The sequence below is a fragment of the Rattus norvegicus genome, chromosome 6, assembly GCF_036323735.1.
Source record: "Rattus norvegicus strain BN/NHsdMcwi chromosome 6, GRCr8, whole genome shotgun sequence".
NCBI classification, from domain to species: Eukaryota; Metazoa; Chordata; class Mammalia; order Rodentia; family Muridae; genus Rattus; species Rattus norvegicus.
Window position 1 is genome coordinate 7,377,247 of NC_086024.1, and position 21,943 is coordinate 7,399,189.

Consider the following 21,943-nt stretch of genomic DNA (forward strand, 5'->3'; position numbering starts at 1 on the left):
GGATTTCCTGTATGTTTTGAACCAGAAGCTTTTTCTGTTTTACATTATCTTTGAAAGAGGTGTTGATGATTTCTATGGAATCTTCTGCTCCTGACATTCTCTCTTCTGTCTCTTGAATTTTCTTGGTGATGCTTGTATCTGTGGCGCCTTGTCTCTTCCTTTGGTTTTCTATATCCTGGATTGTTTCCCATTGTGCTTTCTTTATTGCTTCTATTTCCATTTTAATTCCTTCACCTGTTTGATTGTGTTTTCCTGGAATTCTTTCAGGAATTTTTGTGATTCCTCTCTATAGGCTTCTACTTGTTTACATATGTTGTCCTGCGTTTCTCTAAGGGAGTTCTTCAGGTCTTTCTTGAAGTCCTCCAGCATCATGATCAAATGTGATTTTAAATCTAGGTCTTGCTTTTCTGGTTTGTTTAGATATTCAGTGTTTGCTTCGGTGGGTGAATTTTGCTCAGATGATGCCATGTAGTCTTGGTTTCTGTTGCTTGTGTTCCTGCGCTTGCCTCTTACCATCAGGTTGTCTGTGGTGTTACCTTGTTCTGCTATTTCTGACAGTGGCTAGACCGTCTATAGGCCTGTGTGTCAGGAGTGATGTATACCTCTTTTCCTGTTTTCTTTCAGCCAGCTATGGGAACAGAGTGTTATGCCCTCAGGCATGTATTCTTTCCTGTCTACTGGTCTTCAGCTGTTCCTGTGGTCCTGTGTCCTGAGTCCACCAGGCACATCGCTTGGAACAGGAAAGTTGGTCTTACCTGTGGCCCCATGGCTCAAGTTGCTCATGGGTGGCTGCTGTTGAGCTCTCAGTGTGGGCAGCAATCAGGAGAGCTTTTCCTGCCTTTTCCCGGGGGCCAAGTGTATCGGGGTCCCAGATGGCGTTAGGTGTTTTCCTTTGAAGTCAGAAATGTGGACAGAGTGTAGGTCTTCTGGTTTCCCTGGCGTGTCTGCCCCTCTGAAGGTTTAGCCCACGGGATTTGGGAGCAGAGAACTTTTGATTTTGTCTCTTCAGGTAAGGGAGGTTGACTGGAGCGCAGGGGACCTTCTGCTCAAGTGCTCCTATCTTCTGGTTCTCAGAAGCCCTATACAGTCCTCTTGGACCAGGGATGTGGGCAGAGGTGGGCAGTGTGTTTATTTTTTGTAAGTACCCCAAAGCTCTTGGCAGCCAATGTTGTGCCGTCACATTCATGCTGTAAAGAGTTCCTACAAAAAGAAAAAGTGCCAGATTTGTTGTACCACTAAATTGTACCACTTAGCTCAGTGGTAGAGCACTTGCCTAGCCAGTGCAAGGCCATGGCTCTGAAAAAGAAAAGAAAAGAAAAGAAAATGAGCAAGTCACTGGGTGACCATTCCTTCAGTCTCTGCTCCATTTTGTCCCTGCATTTTTTTAGACAAGACCAATTTTGATTCAAAAGATTTGTAGGTGGGTTTATTTCTCGATCATTCTACTGTGAGTGCTGTCTGACTACTGGAAGTTGTATCTCTCTCTCTCTCTCTCTCTCTCTCTCTCTATCATATATATATAATATATATATATAATCTCCACTTTTCATTCCTGGGATGAAACCCATTTGATCATGGTGGAAGATATTTTTGATGTGTTCTTGTATTTGATTAAGAAGTATTTCATTGAGTATTTTTCATATATGTTTATAGAAAGATTTGTCTGAAATTCTCTTGCTTGGTTGAGTCTTTGTGTGGTCTAAATATGGGTAACTGTAGCCTCACAAAATGAATTTGTAAAAGTTCTGTCTGTGTCTGTATTGAAGAAGAGTTGACAAATATTGTAAGTAACTCTTCTTTTTATGTCTTGATAGAATTCTGTATTAAATAAACCTTTTGATCCAGGGCTTTTTTCAGTTGGGAAACTTTTAGTGACTGCCTGAACCTGAGCTACTTGTTGTTGTTGCTGCTGCTCTTCTTCTTCTTCTTCTTCTTCTTCTTCTTCTTCTTCTTCTTCTTCTTCTTCTTCTTCTTCTTTTTTCTTCTTCTTCTTCTTCTTCTTCTTCTTCCTCTTCCTCTTCCTCTTCCTCTTCCTCTTCCTCTTCCTCTTGTACATGTTCTTGTTCTTGTTGTTCTTGTTGCTTTTAATGGGAGACTTTTAAAGATTGCTTCTATGCTTCTATTATCTTAGGGATTATCAAGTATTTAAATAGTTGCCTGATCTTGATTTAACTTTGGTAAGTGGTGTCTGTATAGAATATCTTATATTTCATTAAGATTTTACATTATGGAATACAGGCTTTTGAAGTCAAACATAATTATTCTTTGAATATCCTCAGTGTTTGTTGTTATGCCTCACTTTTCATTTCTGACCAAGATAATTTGGATACTGTTTGTCTGCCGTTTAGTTAGTTTGACTAAGGGGTTGACTACCTTCTTAATTTTCTTCAACAACCAGCTTTTGGTTTTGTTGATTTTTATTTTTCTCTTCTTTTCTGATTGATTGATTTCAGCTCTGAATTCAATTATTTCCTGTAGTCTACCCCTCTTGGGTGGATTTTCTTCTTCCTCCTCCTCCTCCTCCTCCTCCTCCTCTCTTTCCTCCTCCTCCTCCTTCTCCTTCTCCTTCTTCTTTTCTAGTTCTTTCACATATACTTTTTTTTATTAACTTGAGTATTTCTTATATACATTTCGAGTGTTATTCCCTTTCCCGGTTTCCAGGCAAACATCCCCCTCCCCCTCCCCTTCTTTATGGGTGTTCCTCTCCCCATTCTTCCCCCCTTGTCGCCCTCCCCCCAACAATCTAGTTCACTGGGAGTTCAGTCTTAGCAGGACCCAGGACTTCCCCTTCCACTGGTGCTCTTACTAGGATATTCATTGCTACCTATGAGGTCAGAGTCCAGGGTCAGTCCATGTATAGTCTTTAGGTAGTGGCTTAGTCCCTGGAAGCCCTGGTTGCTTGGCATTATTGTTCATAAGGCGTCTCGAGCCCCTTCAAGCTCTTCCAGTTCTTTCTCTGATTCCTTCAACGGGGGTCCTATTCTCAGTTCAGTGGTTTGCTGCTAGCATTCGCCTCTGTGTTTGCTGTATTCTGGCTGTGTCTCTCAGGAGAGATCTACATCTAGCTCCTGTCGGCCTGCACTTCTTTGCTTCATCCATCTTGTCTAACTGGGTGGCGGTATATGCATGGGCCACATATGGGGCAAGCTCTGAATGGGTGTTCCTTCAGTCTCTGTTTTAATCTTTGCCTCTCTATTCCCTGCCAAGGGTATTCTTGTTCCCCTTTTAAAGAAGGAGTGAAGCATTCACATTTTGGTCATCCGTCTTGAGTTTCATTTGTTCTAGGCATCTAGGGTAATTCAAGCATTTGGGCTAATAGCCACTTATCAATGAGTGCATACCATGTGTGTTTTTCTGTGATTGGGTTACCTCACTCAGGATGATATTTTCCAGTTCCAACCATTTGCCTACGAATTTCATAAAGTCATTGTTTTTGATAGCTGAGTAATATTCCATTGTGTAGATGTACCACATTTTCTGTATCCATTCCTCTGTTGAAGGGCATCTGGGTTCTTTCCAGCTTCTGGCTATTATAAATAAGGCTGCGATGAACATAGTGGAGCACGTGACTTTTTTATATGTTGGGGCATCTTTTGGGTATATGCCCAAGAGAGGTATAGCTGGATCCTCAGGCAGTTCAATGTCCAATTTTCTGAGGAACCTCCAGACTGATTTCCAGAATGGTTGTACCAGTCTGCAATCCCACCAACAATGGAGGAGTGTTCCTCTTTCTCCGCATCCTTGCCAGCATCTGCTGTCACCTGAGTTTTTGATCTTAGCCATTCTCACTGGTGTGAGGTGAAATCTCAGGGTTGTTTTGATTTGCATTTCCCTTATGACTAAAGATGTTGAACATTTCTTTAGGTGTTTCTCAGCCATTTGGCATTCCTCAGCTGTGAATTCTTTGTTTAGCTCTGAACCCCATTTTTTAATAGGGTTATTTAACATATACTTTTAAATCATTAGTATGAGAACTCTCCCAGGAGGAGTATAGCTGGTAGTGTTCGTGGGAAGATGGAGCTCAGAGGAAAAAAGGCAGGCTCCAAGGCTCATTAGCTTGCAGTTTCCAGTAGTATAGCCATGATACATTGTTGTCCTGGGTGGCAGCAGACCTCCCAAGAAGCAAGTTCAGCTGTCACTTGGGGAGTGAAATGAATATCCAGGAATATAGGTAGAGGTAAATTAGACAGATTGAATTCAGAAGGGACAATTTGGACCTCAAGCCTACAGGCCTTATTAAGGTGCCAACTGTAAGAGAATTGTGGAGTGGGTATCTCACCTTAATTAGAAGATGGAGTATGGAGGGAAAGGTACAGACCTGAAGGCTGTTGGACTTGCTGGGGTCTCAGATGGCAGGGTTCATTGTGTGGGTATCTAAACTTGTTATGTAGGGTGCCAGCAGGCTTTGCAGGAGACAGGATAAAGCATGACCCTGGGAGGAGAGAACAGATTCAGAATTGTATGTAGAGATATGGACCTGAAGATGGAGCACCCGGATTAAATCTTTTAAGTATATATTTGTGAAATCAGGGAAAGGGTAAACTCATGGCCCTTTATTTCACAGTTTATTCAATTCTGAAAATTATTTCTTATGCTAGCATTTTCTTTAAAAAATTAAATGCTGCAACTTTTAAAATAGCATTTATTCTATGGCTGATTTAAAATCCATTTTTGTATATGCATAAATATATATCTATTTGTTGTGATCTATTGAATAGTGATCTGCTAATACTTTTCTCTTACATGTATAGAAGTATTGTGCTAGAATATTATTTCTAGTATTTCTGCATGCTTTTATACTCTTATGCCTATAATATTTGGCAACATTTACTTATTTTAAAATTTCATTTAATATAACCAGAATATTACCTTTCTTTGGTAGGCAAGACATTTTTTATATTTCTCAATTTTGTTTTGTATAAAATGTGATTTCTCATGTTTTTAGAGGCATACTTTGAAAACCTGAGTTCACCTACTGTCTGTTTTATACCATAGTTACTGGAACAAAATCTTTCTTCTGAAAAGGGGAAAGACTGCAAAACGTTTGACATGCTAATTAATACAAAATTAAACTTATGCAATTATAACTGTGTCATTAAAGACAAACTTTCCAAAGACTTTAATTAATTGACATAGATTCATATCTCTCATTATTATTTTCTGTGTGTGAAGTTATGAAGAATACAGTTGATAATTTCATCAATTTTCCTTTTTTTTTAAACCTGTGATTTCAAGACAGTCTGTTACCTTGAGAATTTTTAAAAGACTGTGACTGGATGATTAATAGTACATTTAAAAACATTACTCTATAGTTTATATTGTATAGACGCATTTCATTGTGGTAAACAAGGATGTAGAGTATCTATTATTTCAGGGAAGACTTCTCATTTCAAGTAAATTTTTTTTGTTCCTGGAACATTATGTTTTCTAGAGGTTGCAAATCAGCTCTTTTGCAGCTTGATTTCACCTCAAAATTCATTTCTCACCCCTGTTGTGCAAGAGAAAAGGGGCATAAAATATCCATTTCTCAGTTCTAGCTCAGAAAATGTGACAATTGTGATAATACATCATGATGTACTAACATCTAAACACATATTCTCAAGTCTTTAAGTTAGCATTTTCTTTGAGTAATGCAAAGCTAGAGTCATAGTAAACATTATCTGGGAATGCCCAAGTCTTCACTGAATGAATGACATATTAGAAAAGTATTAATATAAGCTGATAATCACATTCTACTGACATATGGAAATAAGGCAATTAGATCTGTTAAGTGTCTGTGATGTATTTATCTTGACAAAAATTCAAAGGCAAAGATCACAAATGATAAAGTAATGTAATCTCCCACGCATGTTCAAACAATAAGTGTGCATGTGCTCCTGTGTGTGTGTGTGTGTGTGTGTGTGTGTGTGTGCAAGTGTGTATGTTGTCCTTTTTCCTTTTCTTTACTAAGGTTTAAATGTGAATAGTGCACTTTATATCCTGCAATTATGAGAAAATGGAAATTAATTTAAAAAATCCCAAACAAACTGGAATTGGAGTGAGGGTTTTTCCACAGAGCCAGGTCTAGTTCCAGTAATTAAATTGGTGTAACTAAATTGAAAAGTCTTTTTTTCTTTTTTAAGATTAAATAAGACACTCTGCATGGTTGAACAATGCTCCTCCAAGAAGATGAATGCTATTAAATCAAAACCTCACTATGAGGTATAGGAAATTTTCCTATAAACTATATTGTTCAGAGAAGCCACAGAAATCTCTTAAATGTTACAGGCTAAATTTCATCCCTTTCATTGCACAGCAGATGTAGACTTTATGACCCTATTACAAAAGTTACCGCACGTGAGGTTGTATAACACTGAGAAATCAATCTGAACATGACTTGACACTTTTGTACCAACTGGCTAGTTTTAGACACCTGTGATGTGCTATGCCATTAGCTGGGAAAATAAAGTCAACATTGTTCCTACATGTATCTGCATACCCCAATAATTTTAATAACCATGTCCTGGAAAGATATGATGAATACAAGTGTGGCAAAGTGTTTTTCTTCTAACTGATTTTAGTTATTTGTATCCTGTTACATTAGAAGCTAGTTATGCCTGGTATTATAAATGGGTTCCTAAACCCTAAAAAACATATAGCAATATTTATTTGTTAAATAATAATGGTCTTCAAACTATTTTTAACATATTGATGTTTTCTTTATTAGTAATACTCTCAAACTTTGTTTAAGAAGCTTCTTCGGGAAGAAATAATTAGTTATTGTGGAGGCTCATAATTCTTCAAGTACTGTTATTAAATGACTGGTGGATATTCACCTCTAAGTTAAATGCCCTTTCTTTCTAGGGCTTAGGGAAACTCTGAAAGAGGAGATAGAAAAAGTGTGACACAGAGGTTAGGGAGCAGCCATCATTCTTACATCTCACTGGAGCTGTGATTATTTGCACAAGACTTAGGCCAGTTACCTCTCACTTTGCATGGCAGAGGGACTCCTGAGGAATCATCTTCCTGTGAAAGAATATGGAAGCTAATATGGACTGGAAGAAGGGTGTTAGTTTCCTTCAATGGTGTATCCCCTGACAAGTTGGCCATATTTCATTAAACAGCAACACTTAGACTTATGAAAAATGGTTATAGGTTAACTCAGTAGGCCAGAGTAAGAAAAAGGAAAAAAAAAGAGTCAAAAAGATAAAAAGATAGCAAAGTATGAGGGAGTCTTGAGAAGGTCATTGCTAAGATGAGGGGATAAAACAAAACTATTAGTAGCAAAAACTCAAATGTTCAGTAAATGCATGTGTGAAACCGTCCAATAATAATAATAATAATAATAACAACAATAATAAAATCAGTAATTTATGAAATAGAGATATAGTTAAGCTTTGACTTTTCGGTTGAGAATAAAGTTATATAATTACAGTAATCTCTTAAATTACTTTTAAAAACTGGAAGAAAATATTTACAAATATGAAAGGAATAGTTTCTTTAACTATTTAAAATTTATTAGCTATATTTCTTCACTTAAATTTCAAATGGCATACCCTTTCCCAGTTTCCTGTCCATAAGCCCCCATCCCCTCCCACTCCTCCTTACAGGTAATCCCTTCATCCATCCCATTTATTGTTACCCCCATATTCCCCTGCACTGTGGGTCCAACCTTGGCAGGACCAAGGGCTTCCCAACAAGGCTATTCTCTGCTATATATGCAGTTGGAGCCCTGGGTCAGTCCATATGTACTCTTTCAGTAGTGGCTTAATCCCTAGAAGTTCTGGTTGGTTGGCATTGTTGTTCTTATGGGGTTGCAAGCTCCTTCAATGCTTACAACCCTTCCTCTAATTCCCCTCAAGTGGGTCCTGTTCTAAGTTCAATGGTTTGCTGCTCGCATTGACCTCTGTATTGGCCATGCTCTGGATGTGTCTCTCAGGAGAGATCTATATCCATTCCGTTTCAGCATGCACTTTTTAGCTTCATCAATCTTATCTAGTTTTGGTGGCTCTCTATATATGGGCCACATATGGTGCATGCTCTGAATGGTCATTCCTTCATTTGCTGCTCTAAACTTTGCTTCCATATACCTTCCTATGGATTTTTTTCACCCATTTAAGAAGGAGTGGAAGCCTCTGCCTTTTGGTCATCCTTCTTCTTGAGATTCCTGTGGTCTATGGATTGCATCATGGAGGTTCCAGCGTTTTGGCTAAAATCCAATTGTCAATTAGTGCATACCAAGTGTGTTATTCTGTGATTGGGTTACCTCACTCAAGATGATATTCTCTAGTTCATTCCATTTGCTTATGTATTTCAAGAAGCCATTGCTTTTGATACCTGAATAGTACTCTATTGTGTAGATGCACCACATATTTTGAATCCATTCATTTGATGAAGGGCATCTGGGTTCTTTCCAGTTTTTAGCTATTATAAATAAGGCTGCTATGAATTTAGTGTAGCATGTGACCTTACAGTATGTTGGAGCATCTTTTTGGTATATGCCCAGGAGAGGTATAGTTCCATCCTAAGGTAGTGGAATGTCTAGTTTTCTAAGGAACCTCCAGACTGATTTCCACAGTAGTCATACCAGTTTGCAATCCTAGCAACAATGGAGGAGTTTTCCTCTTTCTCCATATCCTCGCCAGCATCTGCTGTCACCTACGTTTTTTATCTTATCCATTCTGACTGGTGTAAGGAGTAATCTCCGGGCTGTTTTGAATTGGATTTCTCTGATGACTAAGGGTTATTTGGCTCTCTGGAGGCTAACTTATTGAGATCTTTGTATATTTTGGATGTTAGCTCTCTATCAGATGTGGGATTGGTAAAGATCTTTTGCCAATCTGTTTGTTGCCATGTGGTCGTAATGACAGTGTTTTGTTTTATGTTTTATGGGTTTTTTTTTTTTTTTACCTTACATGGACTTTGCAGTTTTACGAGGTCCCATTATTAGAGCAAAAGCCGTTGTTCTTTTGTTCAGAAAAATTCCCCCAGTGCCCATGTGTTCGAGATTCTTCCCCACTTTTTTTTCTATTAGTTTGAGTGTATCAGGTTTGATGTGGAGGTCCTTAATCCACTTGGACTTGCGCTTTGTACATGGTGATAAGAATGGATCAATTTAAACGGCGGCACATGTCTTCCTGGTTGCTGCTGCTGCAGAGAGCCCGTGGGCAGCACCCCACGAGCGAACTTGAGCCCCGGGACCACAGGTAAGACCAACTTTTCTGCTGCAAGAAAGCTGCCTGGTGAGCTTGGGACACACGGAAGCAGAATTCCTGTAGAACCGGGCACGTTCTGTGTTTACCAGAAGTCCCACACCCGCGGATCCCGGCCCGCAGCAGCTCTGTGCCCCCAGACCCTGTGACAGAGAGACCCAACCGCCTAGTCAGGTGGGCACTCCTGAGGCTGCAGAGCAGAAGAGACCACTAACACTGCTCACCCCTGCCCACATCCCTGGCCCAAGAGGAAACTGTATAAGACCTCTGGGCTCCCGTGGGTGAGGGCCCAGGAGCGGCAGGACACCTGTGCCTGAGACACCACCAGAACCAGAAGGAAACAGACTGGATAAACAGTTCTCTGCACCCAAATCCCGTGGGAGGGAGAGCTGAACCTTCAGAGAGGCAGACAAGCCTGGGAAACCAGAAGAGACTGCTCTCTGCACACACATCTCGGACGCCAGAGGAAAAAGCCAAAGACGCTCTGGAACCCTGGTGCACTGAAGCTCCCGGAAACGGTGGCACAGGACTTCCTGGTTGCTGCCCCTGCAGAGAGCCCGTGGGTAGCACCCCACAAGCGAACTTGAGCCTTGGGACCACAGGTAAGACCAACTTTTCTGCTGCAAGAAAGCTGCCTAGTGAACTCAAGACACAGGCCCACAGGAACAGCTGAAGACTTGTAGAGAGGAACAACCACACGCCGGAAAGCAGAACACTCTGTCCCCATAACTGACTGAAAGAGAGGAAAACAGGTCTACAGCACTCCTGACACACAGGCTTATAGGACAGTCTAGCCACTGTCAGAAATAGCAGAACAAAGTAACACTAGAGATAATCTGATGGCGAGAGGCAAGCACAGGAACCCAAGCAACAGAAACCAAGACTACATGGCACCATCGGAACCCAATTCTCCCATCAAAACAAACATGGAATATCCAAACACACCAGAAAAGCAAGATCTAGTTCCAAAATAATTTTTGATCATGATGCTGGAGGACTTCAAGAAAGACGTGAAGAACTCCCTTAGAGAACAAGTAGAAGCCTACAGACAGGAATCGCAAAAATGCCTGAAAGAATCGCAAAAATCCCTGAAAGAATTCCAGGAAAAGATAAATAAACAAGTAGAAGCCCATAGAGAGGAGACACAAAAATCCCTGAAAGAATTCCAGGAAAACATAAATAAACAAGTAGAAGCCCATAGAGAGGAGACACAAAAATCCCTGAAAGAATTCCAGGAAAACACAATCAAACAGTTGAAGGAATTAAAAATGGAAATAGAAGCAATCAAGAAAGAACACATGGAAACAACCTTGGATATAGAAAACCAAAAGAAGAGACAAGGAGCTGTAGATACAAACTTCACCAACAGAATACAAGAGATGGAAGAGAGAATCTCAGGAGCAGAAGATTCCATAGAAATCATTGACTCAACTGTCAAAGATAATGTAAAGCAGAAAAAGCTACTGGTCCAAAACATACAGGAAATCCAGGACTCAATGAGAAGATCAAACCTAAGGATAATAGGTATAGAAGAGAGTGAAGACTCCCAGCTCAAAGGACCAGTAAATATCTTCAACAAAATCATAGAAGAAAACTTCCCTAACCTAAAAAAAGAGATACCCATAGACATACAAAAAGCCTACAGAACTCCAAATAGATTGGACAAGAAAAAAACACCTCCCGTCACATAATTGTCAAAACAGCAAACGCACAAAATAAAGAAAGAATATTAAAAGCAGTAAGGGAAAAAGGTCAAGTAACATATAAAGGGAGACCTATCAGAATCACACCAGACTTCTCACCAGAAACTATGAAGGCCAGAAGATCCTGGACTGATGTTATACAGACCCTAAGAGAACACAAATGCCAGCCCAGGTTACTGTATCCAGCAAAACTCTCAATTAACATAGATGGAGAAACCAAGATATTCCATGACAAAACCAAATTTACACAATATCTTTCTACAAATCCAGCACTACAAAGGATAATAAATGGTAAAGCCCAACATAAGGAGGCAAGCTATAACCTAGAAGAAGCAAGAAACTAATCGTCTTGGCAACAAAACAAAGAGAATGAAAGCACACAAACATAACCTCACATCCAAATATGAATATAACGGGAAGCAATAATCACTATTCCTTAATATCTCTCAACATCAATGGCCTCAACTCCCCAATAAAAAGACATAGATTAACAAACTGGATACACAACAAGGACCCTGCATTCTGCTGCCTACAGGAAACACACCTCAGAGACAACGACAGACACTACCTCAGAGTGAAAGGCTGGAAAACAACTTTCCAAGCAAATGGTCAGAAGAAGCAAGCTGGAGTAGCCATTCTAATATCAAATAAAATCAATTTCCAACTAAAAGTCATCAAAAAAGATAAGGAAGGACACTTCATATACATCAAAGGAAAAATCCACCAAGATGAACTCTCAATCCTAAATATCTATGCCCCAAATACAAGGGCACCTACATACGTAAAAGAAACCTTACTAAAGCTCACAGCACACATTGCACCTCACACAATAATAGTGGGAGATTTCAACACACCACTCTCATCAATGGACAGATCATGGAAACAGAAATTAAACAGTGATGTGGACAGACTAAGAGAAGTCATGAGACAAATGGACTTAACGGATATTTATAGAACATTCTATCCTAAAGCAAAAGGATATACCTTCTTCTCAGCTCCTCATGGTACTTTCTCCAAAATTGACCATATAATTGGTCAAAAAACAGGCCTCAACAGGTACAGAAAGATAGAAATAATCCCATGCGTGCTATTGGACCACCGCTGCCTAAAACTGGTCTTCAATAAAAATAAGGGAAGAATGCCCACATATACGTGGAAATTGAACAATGCTCTACTCACTGATAACCTGGTCAAGGAAGAAATAAAGAAAGAAATTAAAAACTTTTTATAATTTAATGAAAATGAAGATACAACATACCCAAACTTATGGGACACAATGAAAGCTGTGCTAAGAGGAAAACTCATGGCGCTGAGTGCCTGCAGAAAGAAACAGGAAAGAGCATATGTCAGCAGCTTGACAGCACACCTAAAAGCTCTAGAACAAAAAGAAGCAAATACACCCAGGAGGATTAGAAGGCAGGAAATAATCAAACTCCGAGCTGAAATCAACCAAGTAGAAACAAAAAGGACCATAGAAAGAATCAACAGAACCAAAAGTTGGTTCTTTGAGAAAATCAACAAGATAGATAAACCCTTAGCCAGACTAACGAGAGGACACAGAGAGTGCATCCAAATTAACAAAATCAGAAATGAAAAGGGAGACATAACTACAGATTCAGAGGAAATTCAAAAAATCATCAGATCTTACTATAAAAACCTATATTCAACAAAACTTGAAAATCTTCAGGAAATGGACAATTTCCTAGACAGATACCAGGTATCGAAGTTAAATCAGGAACAGATAAACCAGTTAAACAACCCCATAACTCCTAAGGAAATAGAAGCAGTCATTAAAGGACTCCCAACCAAAAAGAGCCCAGGTCCAGACGGGTTTAGTTCAGAATTCTATCAAACCTTCATAGAAGACCTCATACCAAGATTATCCAAACTATTCCACAAAGTTGAAACAGATGGAGCACTACCGAATTCCTTCTACGAAGCCACAATTACTGTTATACATAAACCACACAAAGACACAACAAAGAAAGAGAAATTCAGACCAATTTCCCTTATGAATAACGATGCAAAAATACTCAATAAAATTCTGGCAAACCGAATTCAAGAGCACATCAAAACAATCATCCACCATGATCAAGTAGGCTTCATCCCAGGCATGCAGGGATGGTTTAATATACGGAAAACAATCAACGTGATCCATTATATAAACAAACTGAAAGAACAGAACCACATGATTATTTCATTAGATGCTGAGAAAGCGTTTGACAAAATTCAACACCCCTTCATGATAAAAGTCCTGGAAAGAATAGGAATTAAAGGACCATACCTAAACATAGTAAAAGCCATATACAGCAAACCAGTTGCTAACATTAAACTAAATGGAGAGAAACTTGAAGCAATCCCACTAAAATCAGGGACTAGACAAGGCTGCCCACTCTCTCCCTACTTATTCAATATAGTTCTTGAAGTTCTAGCCAGAGCAATCAGACAACAAAAGGAGATCAAGGGGATACAGATCAGAAAAGAAGAGGTCAAAATATCACTATTTGCAGATGACATGATAGTATATTTAAGTGATCCCAAAAGTTCCACCGGAGAACTACTAAAGCTGAGAAACAACTTCAGCAAAGTGGCTGGCTCTAAAATTAAGTCAAATAAATCAGTTGCCTTCCTCTATACAAAAGAGAAACAAGCAGAGAAAGAAATTAGGGAAACGACACCCTTCATAATAGACCCAAATAATATAAAGTACCTCGGTGTGACTTTAACCAAGCAAGTAAAAGATCTGTACAATAAGAACTTCAAGACACTGAGGAAAGAAATTGAAGAAGACCTCAGAAGATGGAAAGATCTCCCATGCTCATGGATTGGCAGGATTAATTTAGTAAAAATGGCCATTTTACCAAAAGCAATCTACAGATTCAATGCAATCCCCATCAAAATACCAATCCAATTCTTCAAAGAGTTAGACAGAACAATTTGCAAATTCATCTGGAATAACAAAAAACCCAGGATAGCTAAAGCTATCCTCAACAATAAAAGGACTTCAGGGGGAATCACTATCCCTGAACTCAAGCAGTATTACAGAGCAATAGTGATAAAAACTGCATGGTATTGGTACAGAGACAGACAGATAGACCAATGGAATAGAATTGAAGACCCAGAAATGAACCCACACACCTATGGTCACTTGATTTTTGACAAAGGAGCCAAAACCATCCAATGGAAAAAAGATAGCATTTTCAGCAAATGGTGCTGGTTCAACTGGAGGGCAATATGTAGAAGAATGCAGATCGATCCATGCTTATCACCCTGTACAAAGCTTAAGTCCAAGTGGACCAAGGACCTCCACATCAAACCAGACACACTCAAACTAATAGAAGAAAAACTAGGGAAGCATCTGGAACACATGGGCACTGGAAAAAATTTCCTGAACAAAACACCAATGGCTTATGCTCTAAGATCAAGAATCGACAAATGGGATCTCATAAAACTGCAAAGCTTCTGTAAGGCAAAGGACACTGTGGTTAGGACAAAATGGCAACCAACAGATTGGGAGAAGATCTTTACCAATCCTACAACAGATAGAGGCCTTATATCCAAAATATACAAAGAACTCAAGAAGTTAGACCGCAGGGAAACAAATAACCCTATTTAAAAATGGGGTTCAGAGCTAAACAAAGAATTCACAGCTGAGGAATGCCGAATGGCTGAGAAACACCTAAAGAAATGTTCAACATCTTTAGTCATAACGGAAATGCAAATCAAAACAACCCTGAGATTTCACCTCACACCAGTGAGAATGGCTAAGATCAAAAACACAGGTGACAGCAGATGCTGGCGAGGATGTGGAGAAAGAGGAACACTCCTCCATTGTTGGTGGGATTGCAGACTGGTAAAACCATTCTGGAAATCAGTCTGGAGGTTCCTCAGAAAATTGGACATTGAACTGCCTGAGGATCCAGCTATACCTCTCTTGGGCATATACCCAAAAGATGCCTCAACATATAAAAGAGACACGTGCTCCACTATGTTCATCGCAGCCTTATTTATAATAACCAGAAAATGGAAAGAACCCAGATGCCCTTCAACAGAGGAATGGATACAGAAAATGTGGTACATCTACACAATGGAATATTACTCAGCTATCAAAAACAACGAGTTTATGAAATTCATAGGCAAATGGTTGGAACTGGAAAATATCATCCTGAGTGAGCTAACCTGTCCCGCGCTTCGTCTCGCCAGCAGGAACGACGCGGCACACACAGGATCCTACTACAGAAAAGCTTTAATGCGTCTTGAGAGGGAGACCATAAGCTTACAATGCGGAGACGGAGAGTGAGGAATAACCGTCCCTTATATAGGAAACTATCCTTGCCTAGGACGTGTCACTCTCTGACTGGTCGCTGCCAATTATGCCAGATGACGTACCAAAACGTACGTGTCCCTTTGAGTAGGGACGTTACCAGTCGCCTGCGTATTGCCCTTTTTACTAGGTGCGTTCTGCCGGATGCCGGTGCCATCTTGTAATGGAGTTTGTGAGGACAGCTCCTCACATATGTGAGGACAGCTCCTCGGACAGCTCCTCACATCTCCCCCCTTTCTGTTTTTTTTTTTTTTTTTTTTTTTTTTTTTTTTTTTTTTAAGCAAACAGGACACCCAGATATAGGAGGGTGAAGACAGAGGTCATATCCTCGTACGAAGTTGGCGAACCTGTACAAGAGAGATACCCTTAGGCTGTTGTTGGGACCCAGGGCACTCCCGACCCGTCGCACTGCCATTTTTCGAGGGAGGGAAAACTGGGGCAGAAACCCTCATGTAATATGACATGCCTTCCAGGAAGCATATTTGGTAGAACTTCCCTGTGCGATGCTAAGCTCGTCACCCCTCATGGGCTGCTCAAGCCGGACACTCTAATCCTGTGCAATGAACCGAGGTTCTAGGAGTGCCAGAGCTGTCCAGCCGGCGACCTGTTGCTTGAGCATGGTCAACCAGATATCGGCTGACGCTCCTTGTTCAAGGGCTACAAGCACCTGGGCGATCACTACTTTGTCCTTTCTTGTTTGAGATCTCAATTTGCAAAGCAACCAGAGGAGTAACACTAATCCACAGCAGAGGATCACTCCAAAAAGTCCCACTCCCACCCATTCCTTGAAATAAGAGACTGCTGAGGTGATCCAGGACGACAATCCCTCCGTCAAAGACAGGTCCAGTCGGGTAGAATTTACTTGAATGATGGTCGCTCTCAGCTCCTGAAGTGTCTGTTCAAACTCCGAGGTCCAATTCTGTAACAGATGCTGTGAAAGACTCTTAGACAGATTAGCAGCTCAGGTAAATTTGTCATATTATATGGAGGTGACACAAAGGCCTGGGAGTTTTTGCTCACAGCCAAGCTGGGCCAGTTGCCATAGAATGTCTAATTGCTCTCAGACCAGATCTATACGTTGGTTGACAAGCATAAGGCCTCCCTATGTCTGAGTATTGGCTGAGACCTGTCTGTCCCGAGCCACAGAGATGGTGGCCGATAAATCGTTGATAGTTTGGGTTGTCTGTACTGAATTTGACAAGGCCAATGCCGAGGCAGTAACCGAGGGAGCGACTGCTGTCGTAGCAATAATGCCAGCAATAATTGCAGAAGTACCAAAATCTCTTTTTCCTCTAAATAAGGTCATGGTCCCCGGGGCATCAACAGGGATCGGGATAAAGCGAGGCATGCGGGTAACTACTGCGATATTTTATATGAGTAGCTGTCCAGACAGAGGCAGCAGGTTTGATGTTCCCCGTCCAGGAAAATGACAACCGTCCCTTTTCGCCCTTTCCTCCAAGTAGCATCGCCATGGGCGTAAGATCAGTGCAGCTACCATTAACCCAATGTAAGGCCACCACCATAGAGAACTGTGGCGTTAGCCACAATGTCCTCCTCACCAGTTCCCCATGTGGCCTCCCTTAACCAAGCAGAAGATTGATTATATAACATAATGCAAGGGAGATCAAAAGATGTTTTGTTGAATATGCCAAAACAAAGGCTGCCCTTAAGGGGAATAGTCCTATTTTCTTTTAGTCGTTCAACCTGTGGATCCTTAGGTAAATAGGCCAACCCTAAATCCCTGTTAGTGGTACATCACCGGCATCGGGAGTGGAAAGGTTGACATTATTCCCCATCGTAGCTTGCCCTGCACCGTTGCTGGCATCCATGGAAGAAGAGTGAGGAGGTGCAGGAGTCCCAGTCCCTTCTTGATCACTTGCTGTGATGCTCCTAGTAAGTCATCCTGGGATCCATATGAGATTTTCATTGTCCTGTGGAAAAACACAGACAGCTCCCCTGGATCTTATTAAAACAGGATCCGGGCCTTTCCATTCATTTGTTAATACATCCTTCCATTTGACTAATTCTTTTGTCCTCTTGGGCTCTGAGCAATGTCGCTCAGCCGCTGTTTGTCCAGCTTCATCAAGATTTAAAAAATTTAAGGTAAAAAGGGCCAGAGCAGTGGCCACTCGGGGTGTTGGGGGGAGTTCTATCATAATTCCCCTCCTTTGTTTTATTAAATATGATTTGAGCGTCCGATGAGCACGCTCTATGATTCCCTGTCCTTGAGGGTTGTAGGGCAGGCCCGTCAGGTGGGTAACCTGCATCTGAGCACAAAACTGACGGAATTTTTGAGATGTGTAGGCGGGGCCATTGTCAGTTTTTACACATTTTGGCTTTCCCCAAGCACTCCATGCTTCAAGGCAGTGCTGAATGACATGTGTTGTTTTTTCTCCTGTAAGTGGGGTGGCATGTAGAATGCCAGAACATGTGTCTATAGATACATGCACATACTGAAATTTTCCAAAAGTAGAATTATGAGTAACATCCATTTGCCAGATTTGCAATGGCTGTATTCCTCTTGGGTTGACCCCGATGTGAGGAACTGGGAGGAACTGGCAGCACTGTTGGCATTGGGTGACTATATCACGTGCCTCTTTTCTAGCTATAGAGAAGCAGTGGCATAAAGTTTCTGAGGTGACATGGAAATTGCCATGAAAGGCTTTAGCGGCCTCTAAAGGAGAGGCCAGGGCCACAGCTATCATTTTTGTGGCTTTGTCAGCCAAATCATTCTGTGAACTCATTGGGCCAGGGAGTCCAGAATGGGCCCGTATATGAGTAATGTATAGAGGGAATCTTCTATTTAATAGGATAATTTGGATTTTTCGGAAAATATCTGCCACATTACTAGTGGTTTTAATTATACCGGCGGTTTCAAGAATACTAACAGCACTAGCTCGGCCTCCTCCTCTGAGTCTAAGGTTTTATTTTCAGAGCTTTCAGAACTGTCGAGGTTCAGCGCTTCTAGCTCTTTCACAGGGTATAGGCTGGCTCCCCCTCCTGGTTTATGTGTAGAGGAGGAAGTGCTGGAATCTGAAAATTTCAACGCTCTCTTGTCTTTGGACTTACCGGGAGGGCACCTTTTCTTTCTTAGGACGTCTTTTTTCTTGTGCGCGCCCAACCTCTCACTACGTTCGGTTTCTGACAGACTTTCCCGGACTACCTCGAGAGTGGCCTGTCCTTCTACTACTGCTGCCTTACACGTTTCATCCTTTAAACAATTCTTAACCAGCTTCCATATAGCTTTGGTCCCTAGGCGCAGATCATCTTCCGCCAATTTTCTGTCAAGGTCTTTTCCAAGTTTGTTCCATGAGGCAATCGTAAATGAGCCTGAACAGGCAAACCAAGGCGCCACCCTCTCCACCTCCCTCACAAAGTTTTTAAGTGTTCCTCCTCCAATTTTGATGTTCCTCTGCTTTAACACTGTTTCCAAGGCCGTGACCACAGACTGTGAGGATCCCATGATGGGCCAGGAACGCCGGCGGCTTATCTACGTCCGTCTGACAAGGCGTGAGGTGAAAGGGTAGAGATGGACACGCTGCTCTCTTATGTACGGGAGTCTTACACGCGCCTCCCCGGACGGTGCCGCTTATCTACGTCGGCCTTATCGCGTCCTTGTTCCTCAACAGTCAAAATCGAAGGTAAAAGGGAGCTGCGCGAAGCTCACTTATATACGAGAGACTGAGACGCGCCTTCAGCTGCTGTGATCGTCCTTTTAACAGCGAAAACGGTGAAAACAGAACATAAAGAATAGTGTGGCTCCCAGGACAAATACTATAGCCTCAACAAATCCTTCCCAAGGCGGTGACAACCCCAGACCAAAGTCCAAGAGAGGGCTGCCTCTCCGAACGTATCTACCTGCAGTTCTGAATCCTCCTTGTCGCCAAGGGATCTCCGAAGGTGCTGACGATGGTGAGGTCTTTCCCGGGTTTTCGGCCCCAGATGTCCCGCGCTTCGTCTCGCCAGCAGGAACGACGCGGCACACACAGGATCCTACTACAGAAAAGCTTTAATGAGTCTTGAGAGGGAGACCATAAGCTTACAATGCGGAGACGGAGAGTGAGGAATAACCGTCCCTTATATAGGAAACTATCCTCGCCTAGGACGTGTCACTCTCTGACTGGTCGCTGCCAATTATGCCAGATAACGTACCAAAACGTACGTGTCCCTTTGAGTAGGGACGTTACCAGGCGCCTGCGTATTGCCCTTTTTACTAGGTGCGTTCTGCCGGATGCCGGTGCCATCTTGTAATGGAGTTTGTGAGGACAGCTCCTCACATATGTGAGGACAGCTCCTCGGACAGCTCCTCACATCTCTGTGAGGACAGCTCCTCGGACAGCTCCTCACACTAACCCAATCACAGAAAGACATACATGGATACATGGTATGCACTCATTGATAAGTGGCTATTAGCCCAAATGCTTGAATTACCCTAGATCCCTAGAACAAACGAAACTCAAGACGGATGATCAAAATGTGAATGCTTCACTCCTTCTTTAAATGAGGAAAAAGAATACCATTGGCTGGGAAGGGAGAGGCAAAGATTAAAACCGAGACTGAAGGAACACCCATTCAGAGCTTGCCCCACAGGTGGCCCATACATATACAGCCACCCAATTAGACAAGATGGATGAAGCAAAGAAGTGCAGACCGACAGGAGCCGGATGTAGATCGCTCCTGAGAGACACAGCCAGAATACAGCAAATACAGGGGCGAATGCCAGCAGCAAACCACTGAACTGGGAATAGGTCCCCCGTTGAAGGAATCAGAGAACGAACTGGAAGAGCTTGAAGGGGCTCGAGACCCCAAAAGTACAACAATGTCAAGCAACCAGAGCTTCCAGGGACTAAGCCACTACCTAAATACTATACATGGACTGACCCTGGACTCTGACCCCATAGGTAGCAATGAATATCCTAGTAAGAGCACCAGTGGAAGGGGAAGCCCTGGGTCCTGCTAAGACTGAACCCCCAGTGAACTAGACTATGGGGGGGAGGGCGGCAATGGGGGGAGGGTTGGGAGGGGGACACCCATCAGGAAGGGGAGGGGGGAGGGTGATGTTTGCCCGGAAACCGGGAAAGGGAATAACACTTGAAATGTATATAAGAAATACTCAAGTTAAAAAAAAATAATAAAGAATGGATCAATTTGCATTCTTGTACATGCTGACCTGCAGTTGAACCAGCACCATATGTTGAAAATGCTATCTTTCTTCTCTTAGATAGTCTTAGCTCCTTTGTGAAAGATCAAGTGTCCGTAGGTGTGTGGGTTCATTTCTGGGGCTTCAATTCTGTTCCACTAATCTATCTGCTTGTCTCTATGCCAATTCCATACAGTTTTTATGACTATTGCTATGTAATACTGCTTGAAGTCAGGGATGGTGATTTTCCCAGAAGTTCTTTTATTGTTGAGTATACTTTTTTGCTATACTGGGTTTTTAGTTATTTCAAATGAATTTGCAAATTGTTCTTTCTATCTCTATAAAAAAGTGAGTAGGAATTTTGATGGGGATTTCATGAATCTATAGATTGCTTTTGGCAAAATGGCCATCTTTACTATATTAATCCTGCAATCCGTAAGCATGGGGTATCTTTTCATCTTCTGAGATCTTCCTCAATGTCTTTCTTAAGATAATTGAAGTTCTTGTCATACAGATCTTTCACTTGCTTGGTTAAAGACACACCAAGATATTTTATATTATTTGGGAATATGGTGAAGAGTGTCATTTCCCTAATTTCTTTCTCAGCCTGTTTATCCTTTGAGTAGAAGAAGGCTACTGAATTAGTTGAGTTACTTTTATACCCCAACACATTGCTGATGTTGTTTATCAAGCTTAGTAGTTCTCTCGTGGAACTTTTGGGGTCACTTATGTACATTGTCATGGCATCTGCAAATAGTGAGATTTTGATTTTTTCCCTTACAATTTGTATCCCTTTGAACTCCTTTCGCTGTCTGATTGCTCTGTCTAGGACTTCGATTACTATATTGAATAAGCAGTGGGAGAGTGGGCAGCCTTGTCTAGTCCATGATTTTAGTGGGATTGCTTCAAGTTTTTCTCCATTTAGTTTGATGTTAGCTACTGGTTTTCTGTATATGGCTTTTACTATGCTTAGATATGGGCCTTTAATTCCTGATCTTTCCAGGACTTTTATCATGAAGGGGTGTTGAATTTTGTCAAATGTTTTCTCAGCATCTAATGAAATGATCATGTGGTTTTGTTCTTTTAGTTTGTTTATATAATGGATTACATTGATGGTTTTCTGTATATTAAACCATCCCTGCATGCCTGGGATGAAGCCTACTTGATCATGGTGGATGATTGCTAGGATGTGCTCTTGGATTCAATTTGCAAGCATTTTATTGAGTATTTTTGCATCAATACATAAGGGAAATTGGTCTGAAGTTCTCTTTCTTTGTTGGGTCTTTGTGTGGTTTAGATATAAGAGTAATTGTGGCTTCATAGAAGGAATTCAGTAGTGCTCCATCTGTTTCAATGGTGGAATAGTTTGGATAGTATTGGTATGAGGTCTCTATGAAGGTCTGATAGAATTCTGCACTAAACCCATCTGGACCTGGGCTCTTTTTGGTTGGGAGACCTTTAATGACTGCTTCTATTTCATTAGGAGTTATGAGGTTGTTTAAATTGTTTATCTGTTCCTGATTTAACTTTGGTACCTGGTATCTGTCTAGGAAATTGTCTGTTTCCTGCAGATTTTCAAGTTTTG